General features: G+C 34.7%; 1 protein-coding gene across 18 annotated transcripts in view; it reads right to left on the bottom strand.

Moving 5' to 3' along the window:
- LOC124404940 (probable GPI-anchored adhesin-like protein PGA55) overlaps positions 1-20,768 on the bottom strand; it is a 113,888-nt gene that overhangs the window by 53,946 nt on the left and 39,174 nt on the right. For all 18 annotated transcript variants that reach the window (XM_046879464.1, XM_046879470.1, XM_046879465.1 and 15 more), the window contains exon 2: positions 19,625-19,667. The gene's annotated coding sequence lies outside the window, so the exon portion shown is untranslated. The remainder of the gene's footprint in view (positions 1-19,624; positions 19,668-20,768) is intronic.

Below are 20,768 nucleotides of genomic sequence, written 5' to 3'. Positions count from 1 at the left end.
TATTATTTCACAGTTATGTTCAGATTTTTTCAAATTAATTTTAAAAGAATTCGTTTTATCTGTTTTCTAAGTACCTATTTCTAATTATTCTTTCGGAAATGCATTCTAGTTTTCCAACTTCACAACTGTTTCTCAGTTTCGAGAAGATATGAATTATTGGTAGAACTTGACCTCATTTTAACTTAAAACTTGATCCAACGAGAAACATTCGGAATAAAAAAAAAAAAACTCTAAAATTTTAATAACATAGAATTTTTTTTTTTTTTTTGCGAACTGTACTAAAATACGTAATATTTGTGTTAAATTTGTTCGACTCTACGTACGTAGATCTACGAAATCTTGATGAACTTGGTTTATAATAAAATTCCCAATTTTCCCAACATTTCTACAAATTCATGAAGAAATTTACTGTTATATTGAGAAGTTAGAAATGTCTTGGAACCTTCGAATTCATTGATTAAGGAGATAGGAGTCGAGTATTTGAAAGTGTCTAAATGCTGATGAAGATATATTTTAAGTGGAACATTCAATTACCTTAACATGTTTTCTTTTTCTTTTTTTCTTCTTCTTCTTACTTTTTTTAATTAATAGCTTTGACATAAGTATGCCTGTGTCAATGACTGACTTCTCTCCACGAGAAAAAGAAAGCACGATAAGTATGGAAAGAAGGAGGCGTCGAATGGATTCCGAGTCGGAATATTCCGGAGTGGTGAGTAAAAAGTACATCAATGCAACAACGGAGAAATTGTGAACGGACGACGTGACGGTCCGACTCATCGTTTAGGAACGACGAGTCGTGACGTCACCGTCAGTCATGGACAGCATCGCTCGACCATTGACTTCACTTTACCCTCGCAGTTTTTCAAAAGACATTATCTCGAACTTATTGTTTCAAATTTTTTAAGCCAACTGTTTGAAAAATGATTGCTTTATTTCCGATTAGACGTAGGTTGAAGAAAAAGATACAAAAAGACAAAAAAAAAAAAAGAAATGAAAAAGAATAAGAATTGTCGGTAAAGCAGTAATTCGAAGTTTTCTTTTCGCGTCACGATTTCATGCATCCAAAGACACTTATTTGTAAATTTGACAACGATATGTAAGCTGAAATAAAATTTTTACAATATTCCAAAAATTATGTTATCAAATTCTTTGGAGTTTTTAGAAAGCAAAAAAGAAAAAAAAAAAATGTTTCAACTTCTTGTTTTTTAAGGAATATTTTTTTGCCTCACGCTTACGCGCAAGATAATTAAGTGACGTTTACTCGGTCGGTAAGGACTGACCATAGAAGCATCTTAAGGAATGTCATTTTCGAGTTTTACGACTGGTCTGGCGAACAAGCGAACACGTGGTTCGGCTTTGAAAACAATGGGCGACATTATGTGCTGGAGAGCATGGTGTCTGCTCGAAAGGAATGCGAGTTGGTGCTTACGCAGCCCGTATTTTCTGTCCAAGCGCCATTATCCATCCATCCATCCATAAGCCACCGAAGTGCTTTTTAGCTTTGCTTAAGATTAAGATTTCGAGCGGTGAAAAAAGAAACGATTAAATCATGAATTTGTCAATCGGTTCACAATCAGAGAACAAACGAAGACCGCCATTATCGAGTATCTGATATTAATCGCGAATAGATAAGTCGATTATTATTATCGCTCATTATCTGTACGTTTTTGGTGTAAACACTTGAATGAAGTGAATGATTTTTTAAAGTCTGATTAATAGTTGAGAAAAAATTTTTTCTCCAAATTTCAATTTCATTAAGTTTAAAAAAGTATAATTATTTTAATGTTATTACAGGTTTTTGAAAAGGAGAACTTTTTTTTTTTTTTTATTTTTTTTTTCCATCAACGCCACGAGTTACACGAAAAAAGTCGACGAGCCGTGGAAAAATTTGATGATTCAATTCTGGTCGTTGCGTTAATTTGATAAAATTTTTATTGATTTTAGTCTCTGAAAAAGGCTAAAGAAACTTTGAACAAACCAAGAATTTATTAAAATTTCAAAAAAGTGTGCAGACACTGAATCGATGGAGGCAAAAAAATTTGTTTAAACGGATGTTGTAAGAAAAATTCAAAATTCTGTACTATGCTAAAAAGTCAATCTAAAACTAGTTTTCCGATGTTTTCACAAAACTCATTTATAAAATCAGTATCTTAGTTTTACTCAAAAATTTTCCAACACATTCCGATAATTTCTATGAATTTTCTAACGATATCCTCACTACTATATCGTGCAAAAGAAATTCACAAAAAGCTTTTTTTTTCGTAAGTACTTGGGATGAAAAAAGTTTTGTTTTGTTTTTGGTTTTTTTTTTTTTTTGTCTTTTTTCATTTTTCATACAGATTGCGTTCTCGACACCCTGGCACCCCACGACGCGACGGGACTAACGACTTGTGAAGAAACTGTAATAAAGTTGAGTCCTAAAGTATTACACACAGAAACCCGAGGAGACAACCAAGTTATTACTCATATTAGTCGTTCAGCTTATAGACGCAAGCAGCAACACGTGACGCCGAGCTCGCCGTAAAACAGCATCTGAACAAACCTCTGCAGGCGATATTATTCACGACCCACACTGTACGTATGGTCCATTCCACGCGACACCGCCACGTTTTGAGATTAACATTAAAAATTTTTAACATTCATTGAATTTTCTTCAGATGACAATGAATCTTGAGATATTCTTTTCGTTTCTGTTTTAGGCGGTAAGGAATATTGAAAACCATTTTCTTTTCTTCAACTGTATTCTAAAAATTTAGGACGTTTAGAAATTTGTCTATCAAAGTTTTGAGAAATTATATATTGAGAAAAGTTCTAATATCTTTGATTAAAAAAAAAAAACGTCTAGTTCAAAGTGTGGAAAGGAATCTAATCTGTTTTTTAATCTTATTTATTGCTTTGTCGAAAAACTATATATGTTAACAATCGATTTTATATTTGAGTTTGTTAGAAATTTTTAAAATGGTCAAAATTTCATTTTTATAAGACTAATGAAATACTATTCAAACTGCTAAAAAAGATGACGGAAGAAAATAATTGACGAATTCCATCGTACGACGAATTTAAAAATAATCTGAAAAAAGTATACTAAAATTATTGAATCAAAACAAAAAATATCAATAATTTTCTCCAACTGTAACTATACGAATAGAATTTACAGATTCAGACTAACTTCTAATTTTCACAAGTTGTACAAAATTTTGTATGTGAAACCTGAAATTTTCCAAGCCAATCTACTGAACTGCCCTGACTCGTTACTGTAAATCCAATTGAGGACAGTTCAGGTAAAGACAAAAAAAAAAAAGAAAAATCGAATGCCCTGTATATGTCTTGATCACTTTTAGCTCATCAGGCCAGAGAAAGTCGACGTGCAATATAATGTATATCATACATGCGGTATAAGTAGTTCTCACATTCATAAACAATATTCTAACTGACCGGAAATCTGGCCAATATATTACGTATCGCGTCTTTTTTTTTCTCGTTTTAATTTCTTACAGTTCTATAATTTATTCTATACATTCGATATTAGTTGCTAACTAAAGTTGACCCTCGGTTGAATATTATTTTTGCGGGTTATTCAGCTGTTCTCCATCCATATGTACATATATATCTTTATGTTATATATTTAAATTATATATAAGATAAAAAACTGAACAATATTTCAACTTTCACGTTCTCGAAGATGAGATGAGTCATTTATTTGATAGTTTACTCCGTCCGTTTCGACCACCTTGAAACCAAGTAATTCATTTAGACAAGGGGCAATGGACGCCTGTAAACCTCGCTTTCCGCTGCCCATCTGCCCATCTGCCCCAATAGGACAGAAGTTATATATTACAGCCGGTTCTCCGCAGTAAACGATCTTTATGCCTAATTGCTTATCCCTTTAATGCACGCTGGGAGTTTTTATGCAGTTTTTTTTATTTATTAAAGTATTTTTTGGTAACAAATGCCGAGTTTTTTGGGTCCACATGGTACCTGAAATACTTCCAAGTCTAGAAAAAAAATGTAAGACTTATTTATTTATTCATTAATGAACGATCGAAATTCCTATTTTTTCGACGAAAAAAAGCATTTTCTGCTAATCTACGATGAAACTTAATACACGCTATTAGATTTGACGAAATTTTTATTCTTGTTGTTTTTGTTGGATCGCCATGTTGGATCCGCCATTTTGAACATTCGAATTTCAAATTCAGATTCGTAATCAGCGACCCTAAAAACCCATGGATGTAAAATTTCAAGTCAATCGCCGATAAGAAGAAATGTATATGTATGAACAGCTTAAGCCTCTTCCACACGTGGCTAAGCTTATATATCATACATATTGAACACTAAGAGAAAAAAAAAATTCCACTTTATAGCATCTATTTCTAATTTTATTGCCCATAATAGTATATTGAGTAACAAGGAGCCAAACTCGTTTCTTTCGGGCCGAGTGTATAAGTTTGCAATATGAGTTGTAGGTGAGCCGAAGACGAGCCGAAGGCGAATATTGCAAATACGCGAGGCGAAAAAATCGTTGCCTCCTTGTTGCAGGCGATTCTTTATTTGACAAGAATATGTTACACGTTGTTTGGTAATTTGTCTAGAATTCGATTCCAAAGCTAATCGGGATCGGATGAGTGAACGAGAGAGTGAATAAATAAAGTCCACAATTTTGCGAGAGATAAGAGAGCGCTTGCTTAGACACAAAAACCCTCACGGTTTAGAGGGAAAAGCCGAAGCAAGTCCTGTATTTATTCAACAAAAATCAGCTCGGCAGGCTAAAAAATAATAAATTGGCACGCACGTTCCTCATTAAATAAATTAATCTAAATCGAATGATCATTCAATAATCTTAATCTACCTGCCAAGTATGTACAACTCATCAACACGCCGCACTTCCAACTGTTACGTGAAAATGGGTTAACGGGGAGCATCCAAAATGGCTCGCGACCGTGCAAACAGCGGTTCCGACGTCTCGGGGATCCAACGCTGTTGTGCTCGGGCGACAAGTGTGTCTCCGCGTCAACGCTCCCCCTAGGAACGGGCACCTAGGGTCACCAAAAGGTGGACCCCGTTCCCATAACCAACCCTAAAAACGCGATCCTCAAAACTACGTGAGATGGAAATAACTCGACACCCGACCGAGCGCGGGAAGAACGCGGTAATCGCACGCGCGGACAGAATAAGGAGATTTAGCAGTACGTCCTACCTACTCGAGCGCTCGATTCTAAGTGAATCGCGCGCGCACGTGAGGCCGGGAGCTGCGCGTGCGCCCTCTAGAACCCGTTTTCGCACAGCGCGCCACCATGCGGCTGGGTACCCTAAGCGTCGCGAGGTACCAACGGGCCCGCGATGTTCGAGTAGAACAAGCGTTTTTTCACGTAGCATGAAATTGAGGTTAGAGTCGCGTAATGACAGGTTTGATGGCGACTGCGCATGCGCGCATGCCTATTCGCAGACTCGCTCTACTGTCATGGAAACGGGTACTTCGTGTACGGAAAACACACGTAAAACATCGTCGCATTACAGAAGTCAATATTTCTGAGTAAGCTGTAGAAGAATAAATTTATCGAACTCATTTTTTATACTTGTTCTTCATACTTCTTTCGTTTGTCATATTTTACTTGAAATTATTACTCACAAGCTACGAAATCACGAAACGTTTCGAAGTAATTTCATATTGATTTTCAAGAGTCGTGAGTTATAGAATCGTTCGGAATTTTGTAATTTCGAATACAAAACGTCATGTTCTGTAGTAAAATTCAGGGTGAGATCATTCAAATTAATAACCAACTTTTTTTGTATTATTGAAATGTGTATATCAAATCTACTGAATTTTTCATAGTATATTAATGAAAAGCTGAAAATACAAAACACGTGAAATTTCATTTGGGGCTAGAGCGAAAACCGAATCTTATATTATTCTACAGAAGAAAAAAGAATTAGGCAATGAAAGATTGAAAAAATTTGTACTATTTTCTATTGCTGGTAGAAAGGAAAAAAATCATCAAGTCAACTAATAAAAGATTGTCAAATTTTGTAATTCTTCCGATGCTGATTATTCATAAGACAACAAGTTATAAAAAATATTCATTATAAATATTTTTTTCTTCAAACATCGCGGGGAAACAAAAAAAAATGACGAAAAACTAACAATCAAAATACGGTTGACAAAATAATCTACTCTACAACTAAATAAGAATATCCTTAGTTCTATAATCAAGATCAATAAGCAAATTGAGGAAAGGAGAGAAAGCAAGAAAAAAAAGAAGAAAATCTAAACACTGCACTCGTCGAAGATAAAAAATATTGTCGTAGGGTGGATTTCGTGGGATTTCGAGGGTCAAATATATTTATACAAGATACGAAATTCTCGGAATTTACTGCAGCCTCAGCCGCCACGAATAACGATTAACGTTAAATGAACTCTGTGATGTGATGTGATGTGATGTGATGTGATGTGATGTAGTATATTTGTACAGATGACGTCTTCGAAAGCTGTTGGAGATTTAGTTTAGTCATCATTTAGTTCGGTCATCTTTTTCATGGTTGATGAGAAGTTTCAGGATTAACCCGGTGATTCTTTCAGTTTCACGCCATCAATACAAATTTAGATAAGCTGATTCGTAGAACGGACGATGTAAATTTTTGTACACTATAAACAAATGGCAAAGATTGATTGGAAAGAAAATCAAGGATAGGAGAAAAGATTGAAAAATAAAAAATGAAATAATGAAATTAGTACTTGGATGCTTTAGTATTTGGTTTTCAAATTGTTAAACGTGCTTTTGAGAGTGAAATTTTTCGACGAATCGTAAATCGTAAATCGAGTAAAATTTTACCAAGCCCATTGAACTGTATTTTTTATAATTTATATATCACATAATTTACTGTTTAGCAAAACAAGAAACTAAACAACAAATTGCAAATGAAAAAAGAATCATTCAAACTATTGGCTAATTTAAAAAATCGAGTCAACAATTTGGCTGATTTCAAATATCCTCAATTCTTACCCCGCAGAAAAACAACCTAAATAAATAAACGAAATGAGAAATCTCAAAGACGAAAGTTGGCGATTTCGACGAGTGTGAAGTTTGCGCTTGAATGAAATGAGGGCGGCAATCGGGCGAGTTGCGATTGCCAACTTTGTCCCGAGTCGAACGCAATAGTTTTTACAACATGCGAATGAAAAGTGTCGAGGCTTTGCATGGCCGTTTTGCGGAACGCGAATGTTCAATTTTTTCTCCCTAGGGAGAAACACAAAAGTGATCTCCCTAGGGACAAAAGTGAAGCAATAGTGGACTGCGCAAGCGCGAACCTATCTTCTCATGGACGTGCGAAAGAAAGTAATTAGTCCGATCGAGTGATTGAACCAATGAACGGTGTTGTTAAATCGTTATTCGTAATTGCAGTAGAAATTATGCAGTATTAACGTAGAATCGCTGCATCCGTTGGATTTGCAGCAGTGCTGGAGCGGTTGGCGCCACTCCGCCGAGACATGCGTCCTGGCTTCCGGTTCCATTTGTTATCCATGACTGGAGCTGAAGTTGGATTTTATGCCGGTATAAATATAATACACATAGAGCGTCGTGTTTGAGTTGCGCGTCAACAGTTAATTAGAAATCAAGCCAAGACCTAGTTCATAGCACTGTAGTTAACGGAATGAATATATTTATAACAAGTTATGGTTGTTTTTTTATTCATATATTTTTTTTCGCCTCTCCAGTAATAATTTTTTACCGTTAAATTTGAAAATTATTACGATGGGATGCTGTGTTAGATCCGTGATTAAGATAGTAAAAGGATTGAGAAGTTTCAAGGAAATCAATAAACGATTTCAGACTTTTCAATGGATAAGTTTACAATTAAACACAAAAGTAATTACAAACGTATTGCAACAATAATTTGTTATTTAGAATAAAATTCTTTACAAATTGTCAAGGTAATTTTTGCAAAATCATACAAAAGTCATACAAAAGAGAATAAACTACGATTTTTTATCATCGTTCGTTAATTCGTTGATCGGTGTTTATTCGATTGAAGAATTCAATCTTATAGTTCAAATTCCAATGCGTATGGCAGTAAAAAAAAAAAAAAGAAAAAAAAGAGAAAAAAACTCAAAAGTTTGAAAATTAAAAAATAAACAAACAAATAAACAATAAATCCGTTAATGCTAATCCAGCGTCTCTCTGTGTGGAGCACACAGGCAACAAATAAATCCATCCGAGTTCCCCAGACGTTCGGAGTCATAGATGATTCAGTGAAAACGCGTCTAGAATTCCAGAATGCTAATTGTGTATTACGAAACTTTATACTAGTCGCGTCGTTCTGTCTGCGATTATTTTCTCACCGACGAAACCTGTTTGTCCTGTTTGACCGTGGAAAATATTAAAAACTTCGACTAACTACCAGTGCGATAAAATTTGATGAGTAGAGCAAATGAAAAAAAAAAAAAAAATTTTATTATTGCATTAACGACGAAAGTGAAATTATCGTCCTCTTCTCAGAATTTATAATGATAATTTGGCAAATTTGTAATTGCAAGTGTAAAAAATACAAATTACACTTGTATATTGTAATAAAGAAAAATTAGCATAAAAATATAATTTCTAATTACAAAATTGAAATACGATTCTTACATTAATTTTCCCTCAATCGCAAACTATGCATTCTATTCTGTGATTAAAATGTAATCAATTTTATTACCGTCTCAATTACAAATTATGTTTATAATCTGTATTTTTAAATGACCTATAATTATTTCGCTTATCACCGCTCCGTGCAGGTATATTATTATCATACCAATTATGAAATACACTGAATTGCTATAATCGTGAACGTATAATAATGATTTTGCGATTATCTCCTACTCTGGTAGTTAAGGCTTCGGAAAAATTCCTAATAACATTTCTTTCTAACAATCTCAGCCAGAGTCTCCTGAGCTCTCGTAAAACATGTCAATTTCATTATACATATAATTATTAGATATATATTTATGGTATGACGATAAACTTGAGCTAAGAAATTTTTCTAGTCTCAAAAAAAAAAAAAAAAAAAAACCAAGTGCATAAAATGAAATGTAAGTTTATTGCGGATATTGTTTTTCATCTGTTCAAACAATAACTCAGTTTATAAATAAGAATTATGTATATTTATAACATCGTGATATCACTAATACGAAATATACTGATGATTTGAAGGTTAGAAACGTTTGAAACGATCTTCTTTTCCCGCCATGCTTATGACGTCATTATTCTAACCTATACAAACTCCACATGTCAATGATTTAGCATGCCGAAAAACCTAGTAATAACGTTTAATTATAGATTCCAAATTTAAAGGTTAAAATAGTATTAGGAGCAAAAAAAAAAAGAAAAAAAAAGACATCATTTTTCCCAGGACAAATCAATTCACTATTTAGTATAATTTTACAAAAACTATGAAGTTAAGTTTAGTTGAAATTCTTGAAATATTTTCATCTATACATCTGCAATATGGTGACATAAATTAAAAAAAAAAATTCTAACCAAGTATATTCTATGAGAATCGATTTTGAAGAACTTTTTAACAGCATAAAAATAAGGTCCGATAAAATTTGTGACGTAACTGACCCGCACTTGTTGTAATTGCTGTTATAATGGTTCTTATCATTAGGCGTATTAATCCTCATTCCAATCCCGTTTGGTTGGCACAATAGACTGTTAAATTATTGAACGCGCAGCAGACGATAAGCCAAAGAGATTCTGTGTACACACGTATCACGGCAATTAATTCCTCGTAGTAGAAAGTGATGAAATATTTTATTGAAGATGCTAAGGTCGTTCACTCACATCCCTTTATTCACAACACAACTGAGCTAATTAGACTCGTATCAACGTCTCTCGCTTCTTGATAGTGTTTAACAAAAATGGCGGCGATGCATTTCGATGCACTACAGTCGCCACTCAAGTCCAATCAAATGTAATTTAACAATTGGCGATGCAGACGCCCTTTGCGCGAACATCAATTTGTTTATTTATTCTACTAAACGATTTCGAGCCGATGCATCTGCGTTAACCACTTTTAATGCTTGACCGGCAATTAAGGATCATTTACATATCTAATTCTCAATATCATGCATCAAGACTCGTAATTTTTATTCCGGATGCACAAAAACCGAATAACAGTATAATTAATCGTTTTCAAAGTGTCACGATCATAAAGTATTTCCTTTTTATTATGCTTAAACAAGAAAAACTTTTCAGGGAAATTTTGGGTCACGTTGAAGAAAGTTTTTTTCATCAATATTCATGATTCAATAATCGAAACTTCCGATTACATATGGAAAGAACGATACGACAATTTTTACTATTTTTATTATTTATCTGCACAAATTTGGACAAAAATTCGATTCGATATATTCTGTCATGAAACTAAAAATTCAGAGTCGATTGTTTTCGGAGTATGATTAACGGGGCGTCGATTACCGACCGAGCAAGTGAATTATATTTTACATTATTTTCCTCTCCAGTATACGAGTAACGAAAGAGTTTGCAACATCGGAAAATGATCGAGTTTCTGTTCACAGCGCTCGCCTTGGCTCATTCTGCAAACTTCACACTCGTCAGAATTACAAATCTGCTCTTATCCATTTCTACTTCCATTTTGTTAACTGGTGTTCACCATCAATGGTACAAATAACATTAGTGAAGAATTTTAAAACCGATTTTTCTCATTTCCTAACTTTTGATTCAGACGGTCCAGCCTGTGGTTCCTTAAGAGGCCGGTCGGTGGAACACATAGAGCGATTGACACACATCGAGCAAGGATGAACCTATTCTTGACGATGTCACTGGGCCGCAGCTCGAGGTCTTCGAACTTGATCCACGCGGGAGAAAGGTGATCGAATCTTTATTTTTCTTTTCCCGACATCGAACCACCGCAGCTTATATATATACAAACTTTCTTTCGAGGATAGATAGTGTGGAAGTCGATATATTGTATGAACCGATAGAACCCGATTAAGATCTGCAAGACTTCCGGGCATCGTGCATAGCTGAGAGACTGGCGTCACAGCGAAAGTACAGTGAAATTTACCATCGAAGATGATATGATCTGTCAGAATTTATTTATTCATTTTTTTCTTTCTTTTTTTTCATGCTTTCTTCTGCGTTCTTTACGGTTAACCCCAAAAGTATGTTCTATTCATTCAAGGCGTTATTACAGTTCTGTGGAAAAAAAAAAAATTCATCAAATAAAATAGAATGCATTGAAATCAGGTTTAGAAGAGTAAAATCCGAGTTTCATCCTTGAAGAATCTCTTATGAATAAAAAATCAACAAAAAGAAAAAAAATGATCGAAAATCGTAACTTCGACAGTCGAAGATCAATATGTTTCATTGATTGGGTTTTGACGTAAGAAAAAAAAAAATTATACAATTATTTACTAACTGTGAAATTGTTGATTACCGGATTTTATGTATAAGTAAAAATTTGTCGATATCAAAAATTGTATCAGTGCTGAAAAGATGTCGATCATGTTAAATTTAATTTGACCGATCATTCGGTTTCTACTACACACTTTCTGAGCTCCCGATTTATCATTTTCCCGCCGTTTCGATATCGCTATGTGTTTATGTTAGGTACATAACACCCTAGCAACAATTTATAGCGTTGTCAATTCCACGCGAATAACTATTCATCTCGTGACCTTATGGCCAAACACGGTAGAAATGGGACATTCATCAATGCTCTCTGTGACATTAATACACCAAGTCTCACGACTCGATTCGCTGCTTCATCCTTGAAGATATGAGACAGGCACTGTGCTCCTTGACCGCGCTGATCCTAATTGGCTCTCGCCTATATCAGGCTATATCAGACATAAATCCTGAAAATATTACATAAGGTACTCATAGAGAGCGGATTTATAATCTCGACTAAAGATGGCAATCGAACATGAATCAAAGAAGTGTCATTTCCTTCGACAAGTGGTCAAAGCACTACTTGTGTTATCAACTGAAGAACCACACGGAAAAAAATCTAATATAAATTTTACATCTTCTGTGGTGATTATATGGAGAACACTTTTTTTGGAATCAAATCTTCATCAACTGTGGTAGATCTATCTAAGCATATTGCAACTGTTGCTACTGATTTTGTAAATTTTACCACAATTGCTGTTGATTTAATTCCAAAAAAGTGTTGTCCATATATTCACAAGCAAAGATGTAAAAACTGCAATATTTTTTTTTCCTAGAAGTTTTTTAGTCGAGTCGATTACGTTGGTAAGACAGATTCAGTCTGTACCGGCCGATCGAGAGTGGCGCTGCAGGCTGAATCTGCATTACCGACGTGAGTAATCGACTCGGCCGAAAACCAAGCCGTTTCTGAATTAATGTCATCATGTGTACATATTATATTTGAATTGACAATTCTTTCAGCATCTTTGGTGAATTGAATAAATTTTTTCTCGTGTGAAATACGAATGCACAGATGGTAATAACAAATACATAAACGTTATTATACCATTATTTGATCTTCAAACGGTAAAAATATTCGGCAAACGAAATCTCAGATTCAAACCACCAACGCGTATAAGAAAATTCGTTGTGAGAATATGGCGATGAACTTTGTCCACAGTTACCGCTGCTCAAACCTCTACATGCATGTGTACCGTGTGCTCATCGTGTGTAAATAGTCATCGAGATATGGAAGTGAGGCATTCCGTGTCAAGTCTATCACGTTTTGACCTCAATATTTTCTAGCAGCACCTCTAAGATCGTCCTTTTTTATCTCCAATTTTTTCAAGCAATGATTCCTGAGTCACGAACATTTGTATATTCAAACACTTCCATAACAGTTCGTGTAAAGAATTTGAATCATTGTTCTGATTATTATTTTGAAAATTGGTTCCATAATGAGATATGATTCTTCCGTTCATTTCAGCACTTTGAAGAATGTTTGATCTACGAAAATCAATGTACGATTTGTTCTGAAAATGTCGGAGAAATTCTGAAATATTTTTGGTTCGAGATCAACCATTCGGGTAGAATAACGAAAAAAGTGTGTAAGATTTAGAAAAAATTTTATACATGTAGAATAAAAAAATGGTGAATTGATCAATTTCAACACAAGTTATCGGTTAGAGAGTCAAAAATCACTCATTGTCAGATTTTTTGTGAAACTTTAGAAACGCTGACAGATCTTGTTAGATTAAAAAAAAATATTTCCAAGTACTACAGAGAATCAAACAGCAATTCCACAATGGACTCGATTTTAAAATACTAGGAACAAGAACAAAAATTTTAACGAGTCTTCGAAAATTTCTAAACAGATGAGAGCGTCAAATTATTCTAATAACGATAATCTAAATACCGTTGAGTCGTGAAGAAAAAAAAAATGAAAAGAAAAAAACAACAGTGGGTTTCAGAGGCGTTATGATTATTTAAAAAAAACTTTCAACGAAAAAAAAAATGTCAGGTCAAATCCTGTTCGATTTGGCATGGAATGCTCACGTGCAAAACAGTCGGTTGATTTTATCAGCTGTGCAAGAGCTGTGAGAAACCCGCTTGCTTCATCACTAATACTAATCGTTATCGTCGACGCACCGAATTGCGGCTAACGTAGCGACGGTCGACCGTCAAGTTCAAGGTTTTTAAGACCGGTAGGTAAATGCTCGAAAAACGCTTGCAGGTGTGCCAGCGGGTGAAGTGATAATGCAAGAAGTTGTGCAAATAAGAGAAAATACACGTTTTTGAAGAGACGACCATTTTTATGAATTAGAAAATTACACGATATGGAAAAAAAAAAATTTTCATTAATATTAATGCAGTATTAAGTCGAAATATTTTCAAAAACTTGCCAGAATTTCTAAAAATGTAATCATTTATTCGTTTAATTTCATATCGAAATCGATTTAGTCAAAAACTTAAAAAACAGGATTTTTCCAAGTTTTTAATATAAAATGAAGTTCAGTCACATAGAATAAGAATCCATGACAGATAATCTTTAAAATTGCCAAAATTCTTCTGATATTATCAAAATAACTGAAACTCTGTCACAAATAATACAAAACTTTTTTCAAAACTGTTAAACACGATCATTTTCTGAAGAAATCTTTTCACCGAGCTTCACAAATCACAATAAAAAAACCTTTTTACTTCGATTACTCAAGGGGTTAAAAATATTCCATATTAGAAAGTTTAATTTTTTTCATTTCAATTATAGCTATCGGATCGAGCTCTTCGCTTAGAATTGCAGGAAATAAATATTGTGTGAAAAATGGAAGTGGCAAGAAGCATCCTTGAACTGGGTTAGCTTTGAGTGGGATAAGGTTCACGATCAACGACCATAAATGTTTCTTCCCATCATGCATAATGCATGTGGCCACAGATCGGAACACAATGGGTGTGTTTGAGGTACTGTTTGGAGAAATTACAACGTCAGATATCCTGACTAGTAATTACAAGTGCTTCTTCTTCGCTCAGGTCACAATCATCAACTGCTACTTCGATCTGCCGTTCAATCTGTTAAGGATGTATCCGGTGTACAGTCAAGTGCAAAATATTGGCAAACAGAGGTTCTAACGAGTTTCACGGAAATCTTCACTTTTGTTGATGAAGTATTAATTTCACCTAAACTAAAACTCGACAATTGATTTTATAAATACCTACAAAAGCCTCATTAGAAAAATTTCAGAACGATTTCAGTGCTGCTTGTCGATTATCTCTGACATTTTGAACCCATACGAGAGAAAAAATATCGATTTGAATTTCGAAGGATGGATTGACGGTCGTTTGGAAATGATTGAACATCTTGTTACAGACCTCCTGACCCGAAGTACGTTCATTCGAAGACTAAGATTTATGTTACAAGGTCTTGAAATTTTTATGGGACGCATAAAACAGGCAACGACACGAAGCATGGTTTTCATACCAAAATTCGTCCCTACCTTAGTAAGAATTCATCAGCAGAAGTAAAAAATTCAACGTCCTTGGACTGTATTAAATCAATTTTCAATTATAAATAATTGTATATAACAAATTGATTTCATTTCAAATGTTAAAGTCATGGATTCGTGTAAATCCCACGAGACTTTCCTCCGAGATTTCATTGGAAGAGCTTGAGCTTCACGTTTAACGCTGAGTGAATTTACTCACTAGAGGTAAATGCAAAGGATATAATGCAGCGCTGTGAGATGCATTAATGTGCTTTTATACTGCAGCGGCTGATACAAGGCGCGAAGGCCATGAAGGTAAGAGTCGAGGTTCGCTGGATGCTTTACAATTCACATTAGGTAGACCGTACACGCTTTCTCGGATGACCCTCGGCGTCCCTCTTCAACCAATTCCTCGACTCGCTCATTACGGCAGTTCCTTCATCCTCTACTTCCTTCTGCACTGGCGACCAAAGGTCCTGGGGTGCAGAGTCAAGGTGCTTCCCGTCATTGAAGTTGCGACTAATTTGCAGTGAGATCGTCAACCTTCGAGATCAAGGTTAGCAAAGTCAAAATTCCTGACGTCGATCAATGTGGATGAAGAATCTAAATGTTACTTTTGTGATGAAAATTAGTACTTTAGACGAAGTGACTTAGTACTTCGATCTGGCAAGTTCGACTTTCACGTTAATGTCACTTCACGTTTCATAACTCGATCCGATTAGTTTTTGGACATTTTCTTATGTCTGATGGCAGAAAAACGATTAAAACTTGACTTGTGTGAACTGGTCATGTGATTTGGATTGATTTGACCTGGATCTTGTTGGATTTCGAGCAAATTTAGTTTGGCGATTATTTAATTACTTCTAAAAATGAAAATTCTATGATTCATATGAAAATTCGTCTTTTAATTTGACGTCGTCCGATACCGAACTGATCAGAGTTTCTTAGCGAAATTGATTTTGAGTCATTTCAGCTATTTGGCTAAATGTGCTTTTCTTCTGTTCAACGATATCTCGAATTCAGTTTGAGATTGAACTCAACGATTCAGAGATTCGATTAGGTTTTCAATAAGTTGATTGTTATTCTAATCTTATTTTCTCTCACCTGTACAATGAAACATCATAAATAGAACCTTCTAAATTGATTCATTCAAAACGGTCGATATTCGTGTAAATTGTTTCAAGTGTTCTATTAACATTCAAAGTAAGGACATGGCTGAACAATATGGCGTCGCACTGAGCAACCAGCTGATCGTTTCAACGTCAGTTTTAACTGAATACCACAAATGCAAACGGACAGAAAAATTTGTGCATACGATAACAGTTTTCTTTTGTTACATTGAGTTCATAAACAGTGAAATAAAGTTTAAGAAACAACTTTTATAATTAAATTCAGATGTTTAGGAAATCATTGAAGCTTCTCGATGAAGTTGATATCGAATTTAGTTTCTAGAAAAATTTCACTAATTTCAAAGTGAGGCAATTTTAAATTGCAGCATTTCGAGTTTATGCAATAGTTATACGTAGAGCGAGATGCATCGATGCAGGATAAAAGCGAGTGTAAAGAAGCTTGCGTAGAGGAATTGACCGGAACGCGATACAAGATAATTCAGCATCGCCGACAATGTCTGCATACATGTATGAGCGAAATTTTCATCTCATCTCCGTCACAAGTTGGCGGGCCGTTGTCAGTCAGCTCTTATCGCCGGGTGTTCTGGTTCTATGCACTCGCATATTTTCTCTTCCCAAGACAAGTCGAACACTGTTTCTTAAGGTGCTTATAGAGGATGGAATCGAATGTATATTTTTTCAGATAAAAATTCTCAAAATTCGTTTCTTTTTCTAGCCATCTACTCAGATGTGCCCCCTTAACTTATGCCACCGGCAATTTTCTCTCTCTCTCTCTTTCGTTTTTTTTATTTTGTCTGTGGACTCCTTTACAAAAAACAAAGACATAATAATGATTTTATGAATTCGAAGTGGCGATTATCTAAGCATCGTAGATAATACGGAGAACTTTTTCATGCACTTTACTTCAGAGATAGAGAACCACTGCTAAACCCCTTTATTTATAGTCACGGAGTTTGAGAGGAGACAGCTGGGCTGCAGAGTCTAGATTAAAATAATTTTTTTGCCAGGCCCTGTTTTGTGAGAGATTTTAGATTAATGATGTGGAAAGAGTAATTAGGCGCTCACGGAACCAGCTTATACTCAGCAACCACGTTTTGTGAATAAATAACTGCTCACTCAAAGTCTATCTTTTCGGAATTTAGTCCACGTTTCGTCACGTCTATGAATATCATACTTTCGAAAATACCCTGGCAAAAATTATTTTCAATAACTAATTTGGAATATGAATTCTGACACGATTTCACAGTCTTTTCGAAAACATATTTAGGAACATGTCAATTTTCGTGCTGAAAATTATTTGCGTAAAATTTATAGAAATGTTTTGATAACAGTTGCGAAGTTCCGACAAGTTTCCATAATTCTACTGTCGATGGAAAATTTTTTTCCCGCTAGTTCATCTCTATATATTTTCATCTGCAGTTAGGTAAAACCAAATTTTTCTATTTCCTAGGAATGACCAATTTTTCTCACAAATCTATACTAGTTTCCTATAACGTCGTACCATGAAAAAAATACGTAGATACGTAGATAGAATTCAGATTTAGAATAAAAATAATAAAACTCGAAAGAATATAAATTATATTATCCATTCCACAGATTGGTCCAATTCCAAATTTAGTTGGGTTTGGATCGAACTAGTCGAAAGCTTAAAAAAAATCTGTCTGCTTCTGATTTTCAGTGAAAGACCAAATTCCAAAATAATAATTCAAACTTTTCAGGAGAAAAAAAAAAAAAAAAAAAAAAACACTCTTAACGATATTAATTTTTCAATTTATTCTAGATTCGCGAGTCGTCTCACGAACTGTTTCTACACATATCAAGTTATAACGTGAAGTTATTTAAAGACATCCGAAGCCATGCAAAGCAACTTGAATCGATCACAATAATATGAAGCGACCTGGCGTCACTTTAAGACAATGCGAAGTCATTGAAGATCATTGAAATAAAGAAAAAATAGCTATTTATGTGGCATGCCCGTAAACCGGCTGTTTTTTCGGCAAGGATAAAGATTTCAGGACGAGCTGAAGGCGAGCCCGAAGCGAGTACTGAAATTATCCGAGCCAAAAAACGGTTTACGGGCATGCCACGTGCAATATTTTTTACGGTATGGGCATTGAAAAGCAAAACGAAGTGTGAGGTTATGTCGCGATCTCTTCGACGAAGCTACTTTATTCGGCAGTTTGGGATGCGCACTTCGAACTGCGCGTCAAAACTACGGAATAAAGACTTTATTCCGCAACTTTGTTCGCTGCCGTATAAAAGCGTCACTTTACGGAACGAAAACTGCTACAAAAAGTGGACTTTTCAATGCCCATGCCGTAAAAAGAAACGTTTTTGAACGTTTTGAAGAAATGTTTCCTCAATTCAAACAAAAGTGTCTTTCTCTTACCACAAATTGCTGTTCTCAATTCAATCATGTTTATGCAACATTATTGAACAAAGAACAAAGATAATTTTTCGCCATATCTATTTGTTTAACAATTCAAAAAATCACAGAGAAAAGAAATCTCGACGAGTGTAATATGATTGAAATTCGATACGCAGAGCGAGACTAATAATCCTCGGGAACACAGTGTGACTCAGGACTCGGTTAACACATAAGATGTGACTAGTATTTTAAGCAGGCATTATCAGCCAAGTACACGAGCCTGCAGCACCGCATGGCGTGGGCTGGAAATGAAATGTATCCCTGAATAAAACGCATTCGTGCGTCGTTGTTTGAACTGCGTGTCCTGTTAAGGATTGGCATTTCCTCCGGCAGGTATCCTCCTGCAGAGAGAGCCTTTATACGTATACTGGATCAATACCGAATTCGGGTCTGCAGAGGCGCGTTTTGTCCTCCTCGTCACAGACGCGAAGTTCAAGTATTTTCTCAACTGCGTATAAAATTTTAACATATTTTTTACCCTGCTTACGGATTTTCCAAATGCAATTCAAGGTGGCTTTTATCATTCAATACGTACAGGGCATTCCACGCCAAATCAACCAGGGTTCGACCCTCGAGCTGATATTAGATATGGTCCACGATTTTTATATTGTTGTTACCCCCTAAAAAGCTTTCAAACTTTTTCTCACCATTTTTTATGGCTAATATGTTATTGCACCTAATTAAAGAAAAAAAAAATTCTTTGAAATGCTCGAAAAATGTTAGAAGTACACTTGAGTCTAGACTTAAAAGTATTTGTATCCGACACAAGAGTCTTTAGAGTATCTTTTTCAAATTTTTAAACCACTTTCAAAGGCGTAGAAGTTAGTTTCGAAAAATCATAAAAGAAACTAATATTCAAACTAAAAAAACGTTTGAAAAATATTCGAGTACTTTTTAACGTTGGATAAACGATATAAAAAATCGTAGATCAAATCCAAAGAAACCCTAGTCGATTTGGCGTGGAATACCCCATATATATGGTGCGTTCTATTTATTTTTTTTTTTTTTTATGCATTTGGTCAGCAGTTCTTAAAGTCAGGGCTGACATATGAGAAGCGACGAAAATTCCAAAGTGGTTAGGATCTGCGGCTGGATAATTTTGCATAGAATGCATACGGTTACACAGTTCAAAGAGTAGATGAATGTCGTGCTACTTACGTTATTTGTCTTAAACTCAGGCAGTCAAATTTCTAGAATCCTCCTGCAACAAACAAAAAAATACGTCATTTAGTCGGTGATTCAAGAATCGTCAAAAACGGATATGCAGGACAAAATGGGACAAGACGTGCAAAATTTTCTCTTTCAAAATGTTTATTAAATACTCAAAAATAACTTCTATAAACGTTATTGTTAATTTTTTTGAATGTTCAAAAAATTGTAAAAAAAAAAAAAAAAAAAAAAAAAAAAAAAAAAAAAAAAAAAAAAAAAAAAAACTTTTTTTCCCCGAACATCTGAAAATCATTTTTACTTTCTTTGTTTACAATAATAAAAAAAAAGAAGAAAGATTTACATTAGACGCAATTTCGTAAATAAATCTGACTTATCAAAACGTTAATAAATAATTGAACGAAACTAAAAATGTGAGAAAATTAGAAAATTTGCAAAAAAAAAATGTTTCAATCAAATCAGAAATGGCGAGGGTCGTATTTGCATGGAATTTCCCATACACTCGTACATGTAATATGTATTATAATTCCAACGAGTGCATCACGGCGGACAATAAGTCGTCTGTAGTATTTAAACCGGAAGCACTAGCTGGGTGCGCGTAACTGAGAAGCCATAAATCGGAGCTGCAGCCTTGCGGGCACTCTTTCTTCCTCGAATGCTTGAAACGAAATCGGATAAATCAGTAACGCTGTAGCGTCTTACCAGCCGCAAGAAAAAAGCTAATGGCTGGTTAACGATACACGAACCCGGCCATTCCCGACGTTTGTACGTACATTAAACACCTTTCTGTTTGTAATTAAAACAGCTTATCTCTTCAAGATCGAATTCTCCAACTTCTTCGTCGAAAATATCATCGTGCAAAGTTTTAAATGATTTTTTGAAAAAGATATTTCTTTATTTTCATTTAAAATTTCATCGATATCTTAATGAACGGATATCACGTGGTTTGAATTCTCGATTTGTAATTTTTTTACTTTTTTTTTTTTTGTTCCTATTTAATATTCTATGCAATGTTTTCTTAAGGGTGAAAAAAAAACTAGCGAGAATTTTTCAGAGACTCTTAACTATCTCGTAGTCAACGCACGTATGAAATAACATAATTTTGCAGAACAAAAACAAACAAAAAAAAAAACTG

Source organism: Diprion similis, chromosome 3 (genome assembly GCF_021155765.1).
Source record: "Diprion similis isolate iyDipSimi1 chromosome 3, iyDipSimi1.1, whole genome shotgun sequence".
Lineage (NCBI taxonomy): Eukaryota > Metazoa > Arthropoda > Insecta > Hymenoptera > Diprionidae > Diprion > Diprion similis.
This window is presented reverse-complemented; position numbering and strand designations above follow the sequence as displayed.